The sequence below is a fragment of the Marmota monax genome, unplaced genomic scaffold (assembly GCF_021218885.2).
Source record: "Marmota monax isolate L192 unplaced genomic scaffold, Marmota_monax_Labrador192_F-V1.1 WCK01_AAM20220418_F8-fsc00073, whole genome shotgun sequence".
NCBI classification, from domain to species: Eukaryota; Metazoa; Chordata; class Mammalia; order Rodentia; family Sciuridae; genus Marmota; species Marmota monax.
In genome coordinates, this window is record NW_026692846.1 from 2,893,378 (window position 1) to 2,909,700 (window position 16,323).

Below are 16,323 nucleotides of genomic sequence, written 5' to 3' on the forward strand. Positions count from 1 at the left end.
CAGCACGGAAGAGCCCTGGGAGAGGGCTCTTCTGTTTTCTATCTGCAGTTCAACCTTTGCATCTGCATGTGTGCTTAATCCCACTCCCAGATGTGCACCGTGGTGCACCGTGTGCCAGGACCTGAAAAACTGCAGTTGTCCCATTTTATCCTTGGGGAATTGCTTCCAGGACCCTGGCCCATGCCAAAGTCCAGGATGGCCAGTCCCTGGTGAACAGCGCTGGTGTTTGCATGCAGCCTCTGTACCTGAAGTCATCTGTAGATTGCTTATAACCCTAATACAACATGAATGCTTTGAAAAGAGTTGTTATACTATATTGTTTAGGGAATAACAAGAAGAAAAAACTTTATACATGTTCACTATAGATGTAGGGTGTTTTCTGAATATTTTCTTTTTTAAAAGATTATTTATTTTTTAGTTTTAGGTGGACACAGTATCTTTATTTTACATTTATGTGGTGCTGAGGATCGAACCCAGTGCCTCGTGCATGCTAGGCAAGCACTCTACCACTGAGCCACAGTCCCAGCCCTTTCTGAATATTTTCCATCTGCAGTTGTTTGGATCTATGGATGTAGAAACATGCTGACTATATATATTCTCTTACATATATTCTCTTACACATAGTGGGATGTTATGTTACCATAGAAGGTGTAGATCATGTATTAGTGCATGTATTTATTTAGAAGATGCAAATATTTATGTAATATACTGCAAGTTATAATATATGCACGATGCACCCATATAATCGTACATGTTATGTCTGGCGTGGTGTTATCTGTGTTCTTTGAGGCTGGCTGGCTATCAGGGTTTTTGATCTACAGTGGTTCACTTTTGCTGTGTTTCATCAAGGACTGTGGTCTGGAGTCACCTGGGAGCCCTGTGTTTTGGGCCTGCAGGCATGCAGGAGTGGAGGGTCCCTGGCACAGCTTGACCATGGCCCTTCCTGGGTTGGGCTGTAGGACCCAGAGCTGCAGCTCTTTCCAGCATTGACCATCAGTTTCCCATGAAACCCCATTTGCAGGGGACACCCAGAGTCTCTTGCATGTGGTTGCTCTTAGAAGCCCAGGAGAACCAGATTCACACTCATAAGCCACCTCTGCAAGCCTTTGGTCTCTGGTATGGACCGTTGTTGCCATCTGCAGCCCTGCAGGTCAGAGTCCTTGTCTGAATGGTAAGCCACCATCTGAATAGCATCCTTGTCCTCCTAGACCTCCCTCCAGATGAATGTCTGCTGCTCATAGAGGGGCTGAATTAGGGCTGTTTCCTATGGAGGTTTCCATTAGCCCAGGGTTTCATCTCTTCCATGAAAAGAAAAAACCCAGCAGTTTCAGCTGTAGGCACAGCTCCCTCCAGCGGCTGCTCTGCTCTGTCCTTCAGAAGTGGGAGTGCAGCCTGCCTCCTCCTTCCCTCGCCTCAGCCCCTCTGCTCTGGCCTCTGCCCACCCCTCCCTGAAGCTGCCTTAGAAGACCATTCGCATCCCAAGGTTCCAGCATCCAGTGCCAGTGTGCTGCCCTCTGCTCACTCCTCTTGGGACCAGCCCCTTGCCTTCTGCCTTCCCTCTTGGGAGTGGTGGGCCCTTCCTAACCTGGTCCCCACCCGTGCCAAGGACCAGCACCTGGAGGTAGCCTGTTAGCTCTCATTGTGCCTAGCTGCCTGTCCTGCTTGTGTGGACAAAGATTCCTACAGAAAAGTGTGCCCACATGGGGCTTCTAGCCTGCCCCCTCCTCTTCCTGCCTTTGGGTGGCACCTTGAGAATAGGTGGGTACCCAGGGGCAGAACTGCTGTCCAGGCTGAGCACACTGCATGCTGAGGAAGGCCAAAGCCAGGCATCTCAGTCTTGGGCCCAAAACAGTGCTGCATGCTGTACGCAGGCCACAGGCCTGGCAAAGCAGGCCCAGGTAAAAGGCCCAGCCCAAACCCCTGTCCCCACCGGCAGCATGTGAATGAGCATGTGGGCGCAGTGTTGCACATCGCCTCCTTGCTGCCGGCTTGCTGGTCTAGTTCTGGGCGGGAGTTAGAGTCAGGCAGCCGTTTCCTGAGGGTTTCCGCACAGTGCAGGGAAAGCAGAGGTGCTGGGAACACTGATCCCAGTTTGTTTGTGACTGCTCAGGGTGACAGGTGTCCTTTCTCCTGGGGCTGCTTCTTTCTTCTGGAGACTTCTTCTTTCTTCGGGGCCTTCTCTCCAGAGTGATGGCTCTTCTGTGCAGACATTTTTGCCCCAAGTCTCTCCTCTCTTGCGGGGAGCCAGTGAGGACTGCCTCCTGCCTCCCTTCCAGCTGGCTGTGTGAGCGTGCCGTCTGCTTGGATTTCCTCCTCTCTCTGGCGCTGTCTGCCCCTGTGTGCTTTTCCCACCACCTCTCCGAAACCTCGGCCTGCCCCTCCTCCTTCCCATGGGCTTTTCCAGATGAGCTTGAGAACCATTTGGCCCATTCCACACCTGATGAGGAGAGACCCACAAGTGCTGCTGCTGGAGAGCGAAATACCCAGGCTACCACCTGTGTGCCCTTCAGGACACTGGGGTGCTCAGTGGGTTCCTCGCCTAGGCCGTAAGTGGCTTTCTGTGAAGCATGTCCCTAGGTGTCAGTTTAGGGGTTCTCTGTAGGAATGCACAGGCCACCTGCTGCATTGCCTCTCCACAGGGAGGCTCAGGCCATCACTGGGATGGTGCAGATGGCTTGGACCAGAGGGAGACAGCCAGACTGCCTGGGTTCTAATCTCACATCTCTGGGCAAATGACGTGGTCTTCCATGCCTCAGTTTCTTTGTCTGTAAAATGGCGCTGATAATGGGATTACCTGCTCCGGATTGCTGTGAGTTAGTAGATATCCAGTTTTTAGCGTGGAAATGGGTTCATAGGAAGTGCTTTCCAAGTTTTAGTTACAAATGCTGAACACCCACACAGAGCAGTTGAAGAGGCAGACTCTATGCAGAAACATACCCAGATACAACGCTCTGACTACCCAGGAAGGCATGAGGAGGCGTGGCAGAGTGGTGAGGGATTTGGGGGTAAGCTGAGCTCACTTCTGGATCCACTGTTGAACCAAGGCCTTGATGAACAAAAAGGGCGCAGCTGAACATTCTGAACATCGGGACTCACATCCCATCAGGAAGAAGTAGCCAGTCAGGCCCAGGGTCACCTGGCGCAGAGGAGGCCACTGCTAGTGAAGGCGAGCAGGCTGGGAGGCACATTTCTGCCTGCTCGGGCTAGTGCGGGGTAGAGCAGGCGATCCTGGCAGGCCTCGGGAGTGCACCTGGTCCTCCTCTGCGCACGCTGGGTCCAGGCTCTGCAGAGCATTGCAGGAGACCAGCTGGAAGAGGGTTTGGAGGGTTGAAATAGCAAGGGCTCAGAGGGCTTGGGGGGCTCGTGCCCTGGGAGCCGTCCCCACTCTGCCTTCCCAGGTCTGCTTGCAGGCAGCAGCAGGATCTGAAGAGGCCAGCAGCTCTGCCTGACCACTGGTCTGTGTGCCAGGGTCTCGGCTGGGTATCCTTTTTGGCCCAGCAAGGAGCTGCTGCAGTGGTGGTAGCCCTTGGAGAGGGGGATAGGCAAAAGACACATCTCACCTTTCATAGCCTCAGTTTTTTTCTTGCTAGACTTTCAAAATGCCCCAAATACATAAGTAATTTTCACATCTGTAGTTTACTGTCCTTAATTGCGTGCTCAATGACTCTTTGGCCACAGGACCAACATCCCTGCTGGGAGTGTTCCCTGCAGGAGGTGGAGGGTTAACAGGGACCTGGGGAGGGGCAGGTCTGCTCTCTGCCCTGGGCAGGGATTTCCTCCTGGAAAGGGCCTTTTTCTCCCCAGGTTGAGCTCACCTGTCAGTCATCAGGGCAGCTGAGTCATAGTGCCGTGAATTAGCGTCTGCCGGGAAGGTTTTCTTAGTTGTGGTTATGTTTTCTACCTGTTAAAATTAGTCTTTTGCAGAAAGAGTTGTGTCGAGTTTACAGCTGTCTTGTGGGCCTCCTGCCAGTCCTGCAGGCCTTCTCCTGCCCAGTTGTGTGGCACAGGCTTTCAGAACAGCCACTCTGCTTGCACCTTGTCATTTAACTTAGACCTGAGAGGTAACATGACCCAGTCAAGGTCACAGTGGTAGCTGGCCTGAGATTTCTGCTCGCTGCTGTTTCTCAGTGTTCAGTGGCAGGGGCAGGCTGCGGGTGGAATGCGGGGGCCCACTGGAGGACCTTCCAGCTGAGGTTGAACTGTTAATTTGTTTGGCTTCTCTCTCTCTCTCTCTCTCTCTTTTTTTTCTTTCTCCTTGCACTTGGGAGGAACCCAGGGCTTCATACCTGTAGGCAAGTGCTCTACCAGTGAGCTGCACCTTCAGGGAGCTTTATTGCAAGGTTAAATGGGCTGGGGCTACCTCTGTTTTTCCCCCGGTCTAGAACTTCCGGGGAAGGGGGTGAGGTCGAAGGCAGTGGTGTTGGGGGATGGACTGCAGGACGGGAGCAGCAGCAGAGCGGGCCCCTTTCCATTCCTAGGGGCTCTGGAAGTCAAGGGGCCATGCTGCCGAGGGCAGGAGCCAGTGAAGGTGTTTGCAGTGTGTGCTGCGTGGGAGGCACTCACTTTTGAAGTAAACCCTTCTGTTTGTACTCACCCTGTTGTGGAAGGGATCCAGGTAGGGAGCCTCTTTGCGGCTGTGTTAAAGGTAAGGCATGTTTACAGGCTCCTGGGCTTGCCTTGCTGTCCTTGGTCAGTTCTTAATGGTTGCAGGTGAGGCTGACTCTCAGTCTTGAAGAATCCCCGGTTGGAGTGTGCTGTGCTCCAAGGTGGCATGTGACATGGAGTGCCACCGGTCTCTGCTCTTTGTCCATCCCCACTTCAGCAGGAGCTGGGGCAGAAGGGGAGCTGTGAGCTCCATCCTGCTGACGTGGTGGGGGCTCCTGGGGGCTGTGGCACTTGGGCTCTTGGGAGTCCTTGCTGGAACCCACCTTTTACCCTCTAGGGACTCCGGAGTGGGAACGCCTTCCCTGGTTTTCAAGCAGGCCCTTGGGCAGCCCACAGGGAGGCCCGTCCTCCTTTTTGCTTCCTGTTAAGCTGGCTCCCAGGCTCTCTGGAGTTTCCCACCACAGCAAGTCTTTCCATCTTGTCCACTGTCCTGGCCTCCTGAGCAGGGCTAATCTGACTGGGGTGCCCACCCTGGGACGTGACGGAGGGGAGTGGCATGCAGAGCTCACGGTGTTCTCTGGACGCTCAGCTGAGCCAGGGTCATGCATCTGCTATGGACACATGGGACACACTCTGGCCTGGGGGCAAGGGCCCAGCCCATCTGTGTGGGGTGGGCACAGGCAGTATTTGGTGAGGTGGAACTTGTGTGCTGAGGAGGAGACGAAGCTCGCCGCCTGTATTCTAGCACCGCCAGGGCGGAGAGCCTTGGCCCGAGGTGGCGGGGCTGCATGTGGTGACTACAGGCCTCTGAGTACCGGAGCCAGGCACGGCCTGCCAAGGTGGGGCGTGACATTGTTGCTTCAGTGGATGTTCAGAGGTCAGGGTGATAACCGTGCAGTGGAGGCAGGAGCCCTCCTCTTACCCCACAAAATAAGGTAGCCTGAGAAGGTGAGGCAAGGCCAGGAGGGGCCTGCCCTAAGATGCGGGCCCTGAGCTCCATGCGCAGCCCCAGGGCTCTGCCCTTGCCGCCCGTTGTTCTTACCGACTGCCTTCTTGCTGGTCGCTGGCGGTCTGGGCTCCAGGGATGTGCAGAGCAGCTCTGCAGCCACAGTTGTTACTCAGGTTTTGGTCACTGTGATGAAAACCTGAGAACTAGTTACAGGAGAAAGGCCTTATTGTGGCTCACAGTGTCATAAAAGTCTCAGTCCATGGCGTTGGGACTGTAGGCTGGCGATGAGGCGCCCAGCATCATGGTGGAAGGGCGTGGTGTAGAACAGCGTCTGCTTATGGCAGCTGAGACTAGAGAAAAGGGGCCACGGACCAGAAGGAACCTTCCAGGACACAGCCTCCGGTGATCCTCTTCCTCCACCTAGGCCTTCCTTCTGAACACTGCTGGACTGGGGACCAAGCCTTCAGCACTGGAGCCTTTGGGATACAGTCCAGCTCCAAAGCATGACCCCTGTGGACCTGGAGCCAGGGCTGGACCCAACAGTTGCCCTCACCCACAGGCCTGGCGGAAGCAGGAGCGTGTGGGGCCGGCAGGGCAGATGCCCTCCGCATGAGCTCCTCTCCCTAGGACTCCGACAGACGGGGCTGCCTGGGTGTGGGATTAGGTGTTTAATCCCCCAAGAGGGTTTCTCTTTCACCAAGTAAACAGAGTAGAGTCACTGGGGCCACTTGTCACACTAGAAATATCTTGGGCCTGGCGATCCTGTTTCTTGGGTTGCTGTTTGCTGTGGAAGGTTCCAACCCCTTTCCTTTCAGAGTAGGAAGAACAGCTTATTTTTCAGAGTGGCAAATAAGGAAAAGAATGAAAGTGTCTCCCAGTGTCTGTTTCTAGCAGTCTCCCAGGAGGGACATTTTTATAGACACCAGACGTCCTTGCCAGCCCAGCCAACTTTCCATCCTGAGATGGCCAGAGTGTGCCACCAGCCGCCCTCCTCTCTCTCCAGCTGAGCCAGCCAGAGGCGCTGTGGGCCTTCAGGCGGCTGGCCTGCCTCGACTCCTGGCCGAGTACTCTCTGCGGCTCATCCTCTCACACAGACCTCTGGTTCTGCTTACTGACCTGCAGATGCGGGATCTGGGTGTGCTCAGTCCACGGGTAGGCCATCGTCATGGGGTTTGGAGGGAGCTTAGTGCTTATTCTGCTCCTACTGTCTTGTAACTGCTGTTAAGATCCACATTGAACACCGTCTCTGGCTTTGTGGATCCAAGTGGCACGTGCTCAGGGGAAGTGCTGGGTATGTATGATTGGTTCTAGAGCCCAGTGGCAGGTGTCCAGGGCTGGTGTCACAGCTCTTCTGTGCCTTCATGCTGCTCAGCAGTGGCTGCAGGGCAGTCCCTGAAGCTCTGCCCTTGGGTGACCGAAAGCCGCCCTTCCACAGCCCCTTGGGCATCCTTGGTGTTCATGGCTCCTGGGACTGTCTAGGGGCAGAGTCAAAGTTGTTGTGGATGCCTAGAACTTCTGGGAAAGTTGAGACACCCAAGGATGCAGTGTCAGAAGTGCCCGTGTCTTCCCTCCAGCTGTCTCCTCCTGCCTGTCAAGGGCTCTGGGGGTCCTGGGGAGGAGACGGAGAGACAGCGCCAGTGCAGGAGACTAGGATGCTGCTGCTAGACCCTGCAGGAAGTGCCCTCCCTGACCCGGCCAGCACAGGCCTCCCGATGTCCATGGGTGTTGGCCAGGGCTCCCACCACTGCACTGTGCTCCACAGGTCTGCCTGGTGGCTCAGGACTGGGGTATTGCGTGCTATTGAGGTTGTGGGATAGGAGAAGCAGGACCCGACAGATTTTGCACATGGTAAGCTGTAGAGTAACAGAGGCAGCTGGGGTGGCTTATGGGTGCCTTCTTAGACCTGCAGGCTTGGCCCCAAACAGCTTTTCTCCCTGGTGGTGGGCCACGGGCAGGACTCTGGCCTGAAGCTCTGCTTGTGGGTCTATGAGGGGCACCATGTAGGGCTCCTCCGCTGGATGTCTCCCCTGGTGGACCATGCATGAGGCCTGTTCTCTGATTCAGGTCCCATTTGGCTGGTCCCACCACTAGGTTTACAGATAAGCAAGAACTATGGAGCCCAGCCTGATGCTCAGAGAAACACAGCAGGCTCCCAGTGTTGCCCAGACCGATCTTGCTGCCTCCAGGGTACACTGGGGACATCCATTATGTGTGGCCTGGATGGGAACCATGAGGAATGGATGTTTGGGGTGGGAGCAGGAGAAGAGTACATAGCAAGGAGAAGATGGGCGGTGTTGTGCTCAGTGTGTCGGGTGAAGCAGCTCTGGAGTTCAGGCGTCCCTCTCTCCCTGAGGACGAGGGCGCCAGCCTTCTTGCCACTGTGCATGCAGTGCTCAGACTTGGTATTTTTGTAGCAACTGGTCTTTCCCCCCCCCCCCCCCCAAGAGATAGTTTACGCAGAAAGCTTAGTGAGTGACAGATAAAATCAGACTGCCGCTTCTGAGAGGTTCTGGGAGGGCTGGTGCTTCCAGTTCCAGCCACAGGTCGGCTGGAGGTAGAACCACCCCGAAAGTCAGCTTGTCATCAGGAGCCAGGGGTCCTCTACCTGCTGGCCCTCGGCCCCTCAAGCCAGTTGGAGCCGGGCTGCGCAGGGCTGCAGGGAGGCTGACTCTTGGCTGTCCTCACCCTCCCCTGCACTTCATTCCCGAGGACTGGCCACCAGCACTTGCTAACCTACAATTTCCAGTTACCACTCTAGGAATGCATCCCTTTTAGTACAACTTTGGGTAGAAATTCTTGTCAAACTAATGATATTATCACTATTAGTTTATTCTTTTGAGCTATTCAAAGAAAAATCAGACTACCTGCAGTAGCTGTTCCAGTTTCAGCTAAGCTGTTCTCTCTAGTTGAGTGCTCTCTGGGCTCAGTGCTTGTGTCTGCACACTGTGACAGGAGGCGGGTGGCGTCTGACTCACCTAACTGACCATCTGCTGAGTCTCCAGGTGTAGCGGCTGCAGCTCTGCCCTGGGAGCCTATGAGCAGGGGCAGGGCCTGGCTGTAGCTGTTGGAGGGGACACCTCTGCACCCCGAGTTCTTGTGCATTCCACAGTCACTGCTAGAGGCCCAGGAGCCCTGTGCTGTAGGACGTGAAGAAGACAGTGGTGTGGTGCAGCCCGTCTTTCCTGAGAGACGAGCTTGTGCTCCGAGGTCCCCTCTGCCCAGCTGCCTGGCTCAGGGGAACTGCTGCTGCTGCTGCTACCAGCGCTGATGGGGCCGGTGGCCTGTTGGCAAGTATTCACCTGTGCCATGCTGCCTGTTCAGGCTGTTGGCATTCCCCGGGTGAGGCCGGCAATGGACAGCCTGGCTCTTTGGGGTCTGGGCTCCGGCTGACGATGTTGGGGTCCCAGGGCCCTCTGTTGGCATGCTCCATGGCCATGCTTCTATTGGTCACCCAGGCAGTTTACGTGTCTTTCAAGAAACCTAAGTTGAAGTCAGAGTTAAGCCTTAATGCCCCCTTGTTCCCTTTCATCCCAGTAAGCATCTTAAAATCCCTCCTTTTAGTTAACTCCTTTCCTACTGTTTGTTGTGGGCTGGACTCGGAGCTAGCTGCCCTTGGGCTGGCCCCTGTGGTCCCTTGGGCAGGGGCTTGTGGGGGCAGGGGTCTTGGCGTCCTAGCCTCCCTGCAGGATGCTGAGGACCCGCAGAGCAGACAGCCCAGCAAGGTCCGAAGCCAGCCGGGCCAGGCACCACTTCCCTCTAGAAGGGCTGCTTTGGCAGCTTTCGCTTCTCATGTAGGCAAGTCCCAAGCTAATATTTATCCTGCAGAGTATCTTAACAATGCTGGGGTGCCAAGCATTTGCAGGGACTTCATTAATCTCTGAAAGAGAGTCATTGTTACATTGATAAACTGAGGCACTGTCACAATGGCAGATTGTGTTCGAACTTGCAGCCTGTTAGTTCTTGCCAACAGATGGATTGTTTGGAGCTTTCTTGTGCAGGCTGCTTTACCCGTGTGGGTTCCCTTTGCCAGAGCAGGCGTGGGGTGTGTGCTGGGTGGGGCCTGCAGCCCAGGTCCTGTGGTCAGCAGGTGTTGCTGCTTGTGTGATTGGCAGGCTGCTTTGTGGAAGTGCAGAATTTGGTACTGGAGCCCTCTGCTTTTTATGAACATCACTTTAAAGCTGGAGGTGCCTTTTTCTGAGGGGAAACTGGTCCTCAGACCACTTGCGCAGGCAAGTTCCAAAGAACAGTGATTGTCCAGATCAGGGAGGCCGGGTAGGTGGCATGTGCCAGTGCCCTGGGAGATGCTGCTCTGAAGGAAAACAGTACAGAACTGCCCCTCCCTCCATTGGTACCGGGTTGGACCCAGGGGTGGTCTGGCACTGAGCCACACCTCAGCCCTTTTATTTTACTTGGAGACAGGGTCTCAATAAGTTGCTGAGGCTGACCTTGAACTTGTGAGTTCTTCCTGCCTCAGCCCCCCAAGTAGCTGGGATCACAGGCATGTGCCACTGTGAGGGGCTCGGAAATTACTCCTTAAAAAACGTCTTTCCTGAGGAAGGATGTTACTTCCCGATGAAAGGAGCCCCTCTGCCTCTCCTCCAGAGCCTCTGCCTGGGCCAAGCCATGGTCCTGGGCTGCTTGGTGTGCAGATGGGAAGCAGGGGTGGAGCAGGGCTTGGCACTGTGTGTGTGTGTGTGTGTGTGTGAACAGGTGGGTGAGGGAGGCGAGTCATGGCGTCAGGACTGGTGTGGGCTGAGAGCAGAGAAGAGAGGTCTGAGGTGGGGCCCAGCTGAGCCCCCAACTTCACCCAGGAGCCAGAGTAGCCAGGGTGAGGCTTAGGCCTGGCTGGCTGACCTTTTGTGGACAGGAAGGGTCCAGGTGGCTGCTCCGCAGGCTGGAGTCCCTTCCACAGCCCTGTGCAGCGTGCCCTGGGGACCGAGCTGACGCTGGAGCAGCAGCCGCCTGCTGTCCTTCAGGACCCTGCTGCTCACTGGCAGTGGTGCTGGCTGTGTTGGTAAGCAGCCCTGGGACTTCCTCTTTGGTCAGATGACTGTGCTTTCTTGCTGGCTTGCAGTTCTCCTTCCCCCGCAGCCTGGCTCCTGCCCCCTGGGTGTGGCCAGCACTAGGCCAGGAGGCAGTCTGCTGTCTCCCCCAACCCCCACCAGGTGCCATGCCCATGTCCCTGTGGGTTTCACAGTCTGTTTGAAGTTTTTCTTTTTCCTGCCTGTGTAGTGTTGGGGACAGAACCCAGGGCTGTACATGCTAGGCAAGGGTCTGTCCCTGGGCTGCACCCTGGCTGGTGTGTGTTGAAAAGATGGCTGTTGGGCTAGACTGTTGGGAGGTGCACTGAATGCCCACGGGGCAGGGGAGGGGTGTGGCTTTACCCTTGCTGCCCAGATGGCGTGTGTGGAGGGCCTCCTGAGCTTGCTGTACCTGAGAGCTGCAGCTTCTGAGGGAGTTGCCCTTTGTTTCCAGAGGAGGAAAACCCTGACTAACGGTTTGCTTGTTTGTGCCAGCACATGTGTCTGGCCTGACTTGGTTCGGGCTTGGACCCTGGGGTCTGGCGCTGAGCCACAACTCAGGCCTTTTTATTATTTTACTTTGAGACAGGGTCTCACTAAGTTGCTGAGGCTGGCCTTGAACTTGTGATCTTCCTTCCTCAGCCCCCGCCCCCCCCGCCCCCCCCAGCCATCCTGGCTGTTCGCTGGGATCACAGCATGTGTCTCCAGGACATAGGAAGTCGTAGTTGCACCCCTAGGGACCCCACTGCACCGCGCAGCTTGACCCTCCTGGCTTTCTGGATTCCAAGCCTCTTGGGCTTCAGTTTCATGAACCTGAGTCTGGTGCTTAGCAGTGAGGTTCTCACACAGGGGACAGAAGCCAGCGGCTGGTCTTCGAGGTGGGTCTGGGCTGGAGCCCACAATTGTAGTGACATCCAGTCCTTGATTGATTCGAGTCCATATGGAGCTTCCGTATGTGGAGGATCTGACAGTGGTGGCTAGTCCCCAGCATGGGAGCGGAAGCGTCGTCGTCATCGGCATGTGTGGTTTGAGGTGTGTGGCCTGCATTCCTGGCACACCGGGTTGCTCTGGGCACATGTGAGTCAACCTGCCCCAGTGCCTGCGCCCCTCTGCAATTCAGGTGGCTGGGGAACCTGGCCCCTTTGGTTCCCAAGTTGGTTCCTGGCTGTTCTTGGCCTGTTGGGAGGCAGCCTGGTGCTGGTGCCCAGGGTCTGATCTGATGCTGCAGGGCAGTGCTGAGGCCTGGGGTGATAGCACCCCGAGAATTACCAGTGGGAAGGTGCTTGTTGTTGTCTTCAGCTGAGAAACCACAACGGGCCTTTGGCTGGGGAGCCCAGTGCCAGTGGGATCTTGGGCAGGAAGGAAGCTATCGATCACCCAGACGAGGGGTGGAGCTGCCTGATCCCACACTGACCTGCCTGGGGCCTAGAGCCTGGGCCCACGACCCTCTATCTCATCTCATTCTAGAGAAAAGAGAAGCCTATGGCTGGTCCTATCCCTAGCGGGCCAGTGTCCTGTGGGCTGGACTAGGCCATGGATACCCATCGCACAGGGGCATATGGAATAGCCCTGAGCCTGCGGTGGCAGGGCGGGAGGCTCACCCTCACCGTGGGGGCGGCAGGCAGGAAGGACAGTCTGAGCTACAGGTCCAGGAGGAGTGCCCCAGTGAAGTACTGGCCCCTGCACCCAGAGATGGTTGATCCAGAGGAGCCCACTGTCATCCCTGCAGGGCCTTGGGGCGTCCCCATCAGGCTGCTGGGCGTCCACTGGTTGAGTCTTTCATGTCTGCAGCAACTGAATGGTGTAGATCCCCCAACAGCTCAGTCCACAGGCATCTTTACAGACCTTCCCAAACTACCTCTTGGGCTGCTGTTGGCCTCCCAATGCAGTCCTCTGTGGGTCGGGCTGGCCACCCCAAAACAGTGACATATCTATGTTTTTATTTGTTTTTTAATTCCTGGGGATTGAACTTGGGGATGCTTCATTTCTGAGCCATATCCCCAGCCCCTTTTATTTTCATTTGGAGATAGGATCTTGCTAAGTTGCTGAGGCTGGCCTCAAACTTGCAGACCTCTTGCCTCAGCCTCCTGAGTTGATGGAATGACAGGCATGTTCACCACACTGAGCTATATTTTCAAAGATAATTTACTTATTCTACTTGTTCATTTATTTATTTTCTATACCTTTATTCCATTCATTTATTTTTATATGGTGCTGAGAATCGAACCAGGGGCCCCACACATGCCAGGCCAGTGTCCCACCGCTGAGCCACAGTCCCAGCCAAGTTTACTTATTTAAAAAATATATATTTTTTTAGTTGTAGATGGTCACACAGTATCTTTATTTGTTAATTTATTTTTATGTGGTGCTGAGGATCGAACCCAGTGCCTCACTTGTGCTAGGCAAGTGCTCCACCACTGAGCAACAGCCCCAGCCCATACTTACTTGTTTTTGATTAAAGTTTAGGTCATATAGAAGCACAAAGAACCTAAGTATGAATGAACCACACAGAAATTTGTGTATCCATCTTTTAAAGCTTCTAATGTGGTCATGATGCGCACTTGATTTATGGCCTGCTTTTTACACTTACTATCAGGTGTTTCCTGTCAACTGTCATACAGTGTGGCTTTCTTTATGGACATGCCACTCTTTAGCCAGTTTCTTCTGGATGCTTGAGATTTCTCTTTTTTTGCGGGCCTTGGGATGGAACCCAAGGCCTCACATGCCACGGAGCCACACCCAGCCCGCCGGGGCTTCCTGGGGGTGGAGTGTGCTGAGCTTCTGTGTACCCTGAGCAGGCTGCAGTCTGGGGAGGGCGCTGGTGTTCTTTCTGTGCTGGGGGTTGCACCAGGCCTCACACACTGGGCAGGAGCCATGCCATGGGGCTGCCCAGCACAGGCAGCTGCTGTGGTGGTCCAGGAGGCTGAGCTGGTGTGGGCAAGAGCAGTGCTTTGTCCACAGTTCCAGAAGGTGCTTGCTTGGTCCTGAAAAGCCAGCTCTCCCCAGAGCTTTGGGGTCATTAAATACCTGACTGGGTTTCCTCATCACAGAAAATGGAGGGTACCAGATTGGGGGACTCCTCTTCTCTACAGAGGTGGGGAGATATTGGTAGGTTTTGGTCTGATTTATGCAGTTAAGGAAGGCCAGGCCACCTCTTCTGTGGGAGGTGTCCCCAGTTCCAGCTGCTTCCCTGAGTGGGGACCAGGAGGAGGAAGAAGCAGTGGCTGTCCAGTTCTCCCCCTCTGCTTGCTCATGGAGGTTAGCGCCAGGGGTCTGAGAAGGCTGCCACTTGAGGAGGTGCTGAGACTGGGTAATGGTCTCTGCAGCACCTTTTCCTGGTGGGTGGCACTATGGTGACTCAGCCCTGTGGCTTTAGATAAAGTCCTGGTGCTCTTGGAGCGCCTTGCAGGAAGGCTCGTGGTTTTAGCCCATCACTTTGGTCATAGGAAGGACAAAAACAAATGGGACCTCAGGCTACAGCCCATGTAAATTGTCTTCTAAACTTGATTTAAAAAAAAAAAAACTAGTTGTCATTTTAACAGTTGTCGAAGAAAAAGTAGTGTCCCATGTCCCACTATTTCAGTTGTCTGCCATCAACCAAGGTCTGAAATATAAATGAGAAGGTTCCAGAAAGAAACAGCTCATAGATTTCTAAGTTGTGCACCCTTCTGAGTGTAGAGGAGTCTTGTACGTCCCTCCCTCCCACCTGGGACCCGAGTGCCACTGCCTGCGGGGCAGTCACCAGATGGCTGCACATATCGAGTGCTGGTGGTGAGGGTGAGCCCCGTCTTACTTCATGGTGGTCCCTGGGCATAGAGTGGTGGCACTGGAGAAGCCAGAGAGCACTTCCTTTAAGTGGAGAGGTCAGAGTCCTCCGCTGTCCTTCACAGGAAGAGTGGCCTCCCCAGGGAGTCGTGGTGGAGGAAAGGGTGTGAGTTGCCTGCTGCGCCTCAGACTTCAACAGTGCCAGGCCGCGGCCCAGTTGGCAGCTGAGCCTGCATGCACCTGCAGGAGAAAGGACCAGTGCTGGCTTTATGGCTACAGTGTCAGCGTCCCTGGGGTCTTGGAGTGGTTCCTGTGGGCAGGGGTGCTGCTGTACGCCCCGTGCTTCTCTTTAAAAATGTCAGTGCTGGGCTGGGGATGTGGCTCAAGCGGTAGCGCGCTTGCCTGGCATGTGTGGGGCACTGGGTTCGATCCTCAACACCACATAAAAATAAAATAAAGATGTTGTGCCCACCTAAAACTAAAAAATAAATATTAAAAAAAAAGAATGCCAGTGCTTCGTGGGTTTCCTCTTCTCTTTCTTTGCACTCTGGGCACTTAACCCAGGGTGCGCTACCTCTGAGCTGCATCCCCAGTCTTTTATATTTTATTTTGGTACAGGGCCTCACTAAGTTGCTGAGGCTGGCCTAGATCTTGGGATTCTCCTGCCTTAGCCTCCCAAGTCGCTGAGATGACAGGCGTGCTTTGCCAGCCCGACCTGTGCCTGGTGTTTGTCTGACCACGTGAGCACTGTAGTTCTGTGCCCGTGGATGGCTTAGTCCCAGCTCTCACTTCTCGAATCCCTGCGTCCATCGTGGCCTTAGGATGCCTGCAGGATCTGTGAGTCAGTGAGTCACGGCAGGAACGAGCACCACTCAAGAGCCCCTCACATCCTGGCTGTCCTTGGGGCTGTTTCCTCAGCTGCGCCCATGTCCTCAGTCAGGTCTGGACTGTATGTGTGCAGCGCGAGGGATTCTTGCTTCATTTCCACCCGCTTGGTCATCCTGCTGGCCCTGGCCTCTCTGTGTGATGGGTGGCCGAGGCTGCCTGCCTGCTTGTCCTGGGTCTGCTGCTAGATGGGGCGAGCAGTGATTCAGAGAAACACTCGATCATCTCCCTCGGGACTCCTGGCTGAGATGCTCGTTTGGCATTTTGGATCCGTGCTGCAGCTTGGTTTCCTGAGCCAGCCGGGATTCCAGGAGCTGCGCAGTTTAAACTCTTGCTGCTGTTTCCATGGCAGCCAAAGCTTCGTTCTGACTCCAGTGGCTCAAATCAGCAAATCAGTGCTAGGAACATTTAGAAAGAAAGGGAGAGAAGAACCCCTCACTGCTTTTTAATTAGAAAACCTACTCGGCTGATTGGGCAAATCAAGGAGGCTGTAAAGAACTGTGGTAAGAAGGCTAAATGTTGGGGGGACGGTTTTCTTTGGGGATGCCTGTCCTTGGTTCAGGTCATTTTCTCATAAGTGAACTTTCGTCCTGGGCTTTTTATTTTTGCTGGGTGCTTTTTTGTTCCCTTCATGTTTGGGTGGCAGTTGTCTTAGTAGTGTAGAGATTTCTGATTCTAAGTGGATTTTATTGTGGTTTTAAGAGGTGGAAGTTTGGAATTTGACCTCATGTCATCAGTTTGCCTGTCTCCCTGGAAGCTTGCCGTTGGGCCTGCTGTTGATCTGACGGGGTCCTCTCGGCCAGGAGGTTGCGCTGCCTGGAGGCTGTGTGGCCAGGTAGTCTGCGTGGCCCATGAGAAAGGGCTGCTGAGGGAGCAGTCAGAAGTCAGCAGGTGCAGGGGCTGAGGTGGACCCTGCAACACGGGGAGAGCAGAGTGATGGCCAGAGAACAGGTGGCCCTTTAGGGGGACTTTGGGACCAGCCCAGACTAAGGGGGAGTTGGGGCAGGGAGTGGTGTGTCTAATTGGCTTTTTAAGGGGTTGCCCAGGTGACAAAATTGAGAAAACAGGCCCTTAGGGTGAAGGGCAAGCCATCAGGCC

The 16,323-nt window shown here is 54.8% G+C and overlaps 1 protein-coding gene across 3 annotated transcripts in view; it reads left to right on the forward strand.

The window, feature by feature from the left end:
• Positions 1–16,323, forward strand: part of Slc45a4 (solute carrier family 45 member 4) — a 69,734-nt gene that overhangs the window by 13,911 nt on the left and 39,500 nt on the right. Inside the window, exon 1 of one of the 3 annotated variants that reach the window (XM_046449025.2) lies at positions 15,085–15,728. The exons of the other annotated variants lie outside the window; for them this stretch is intronic. The gene's annotated coding sequence lies outside the window, so the exon portion shown is untranslated. Of the gene's footprint in view, positions 1–15,084; positions 15,729–16,323 lie in introns of those variants that run through there. 3 annotated transcript variants of the gene reach the window in all.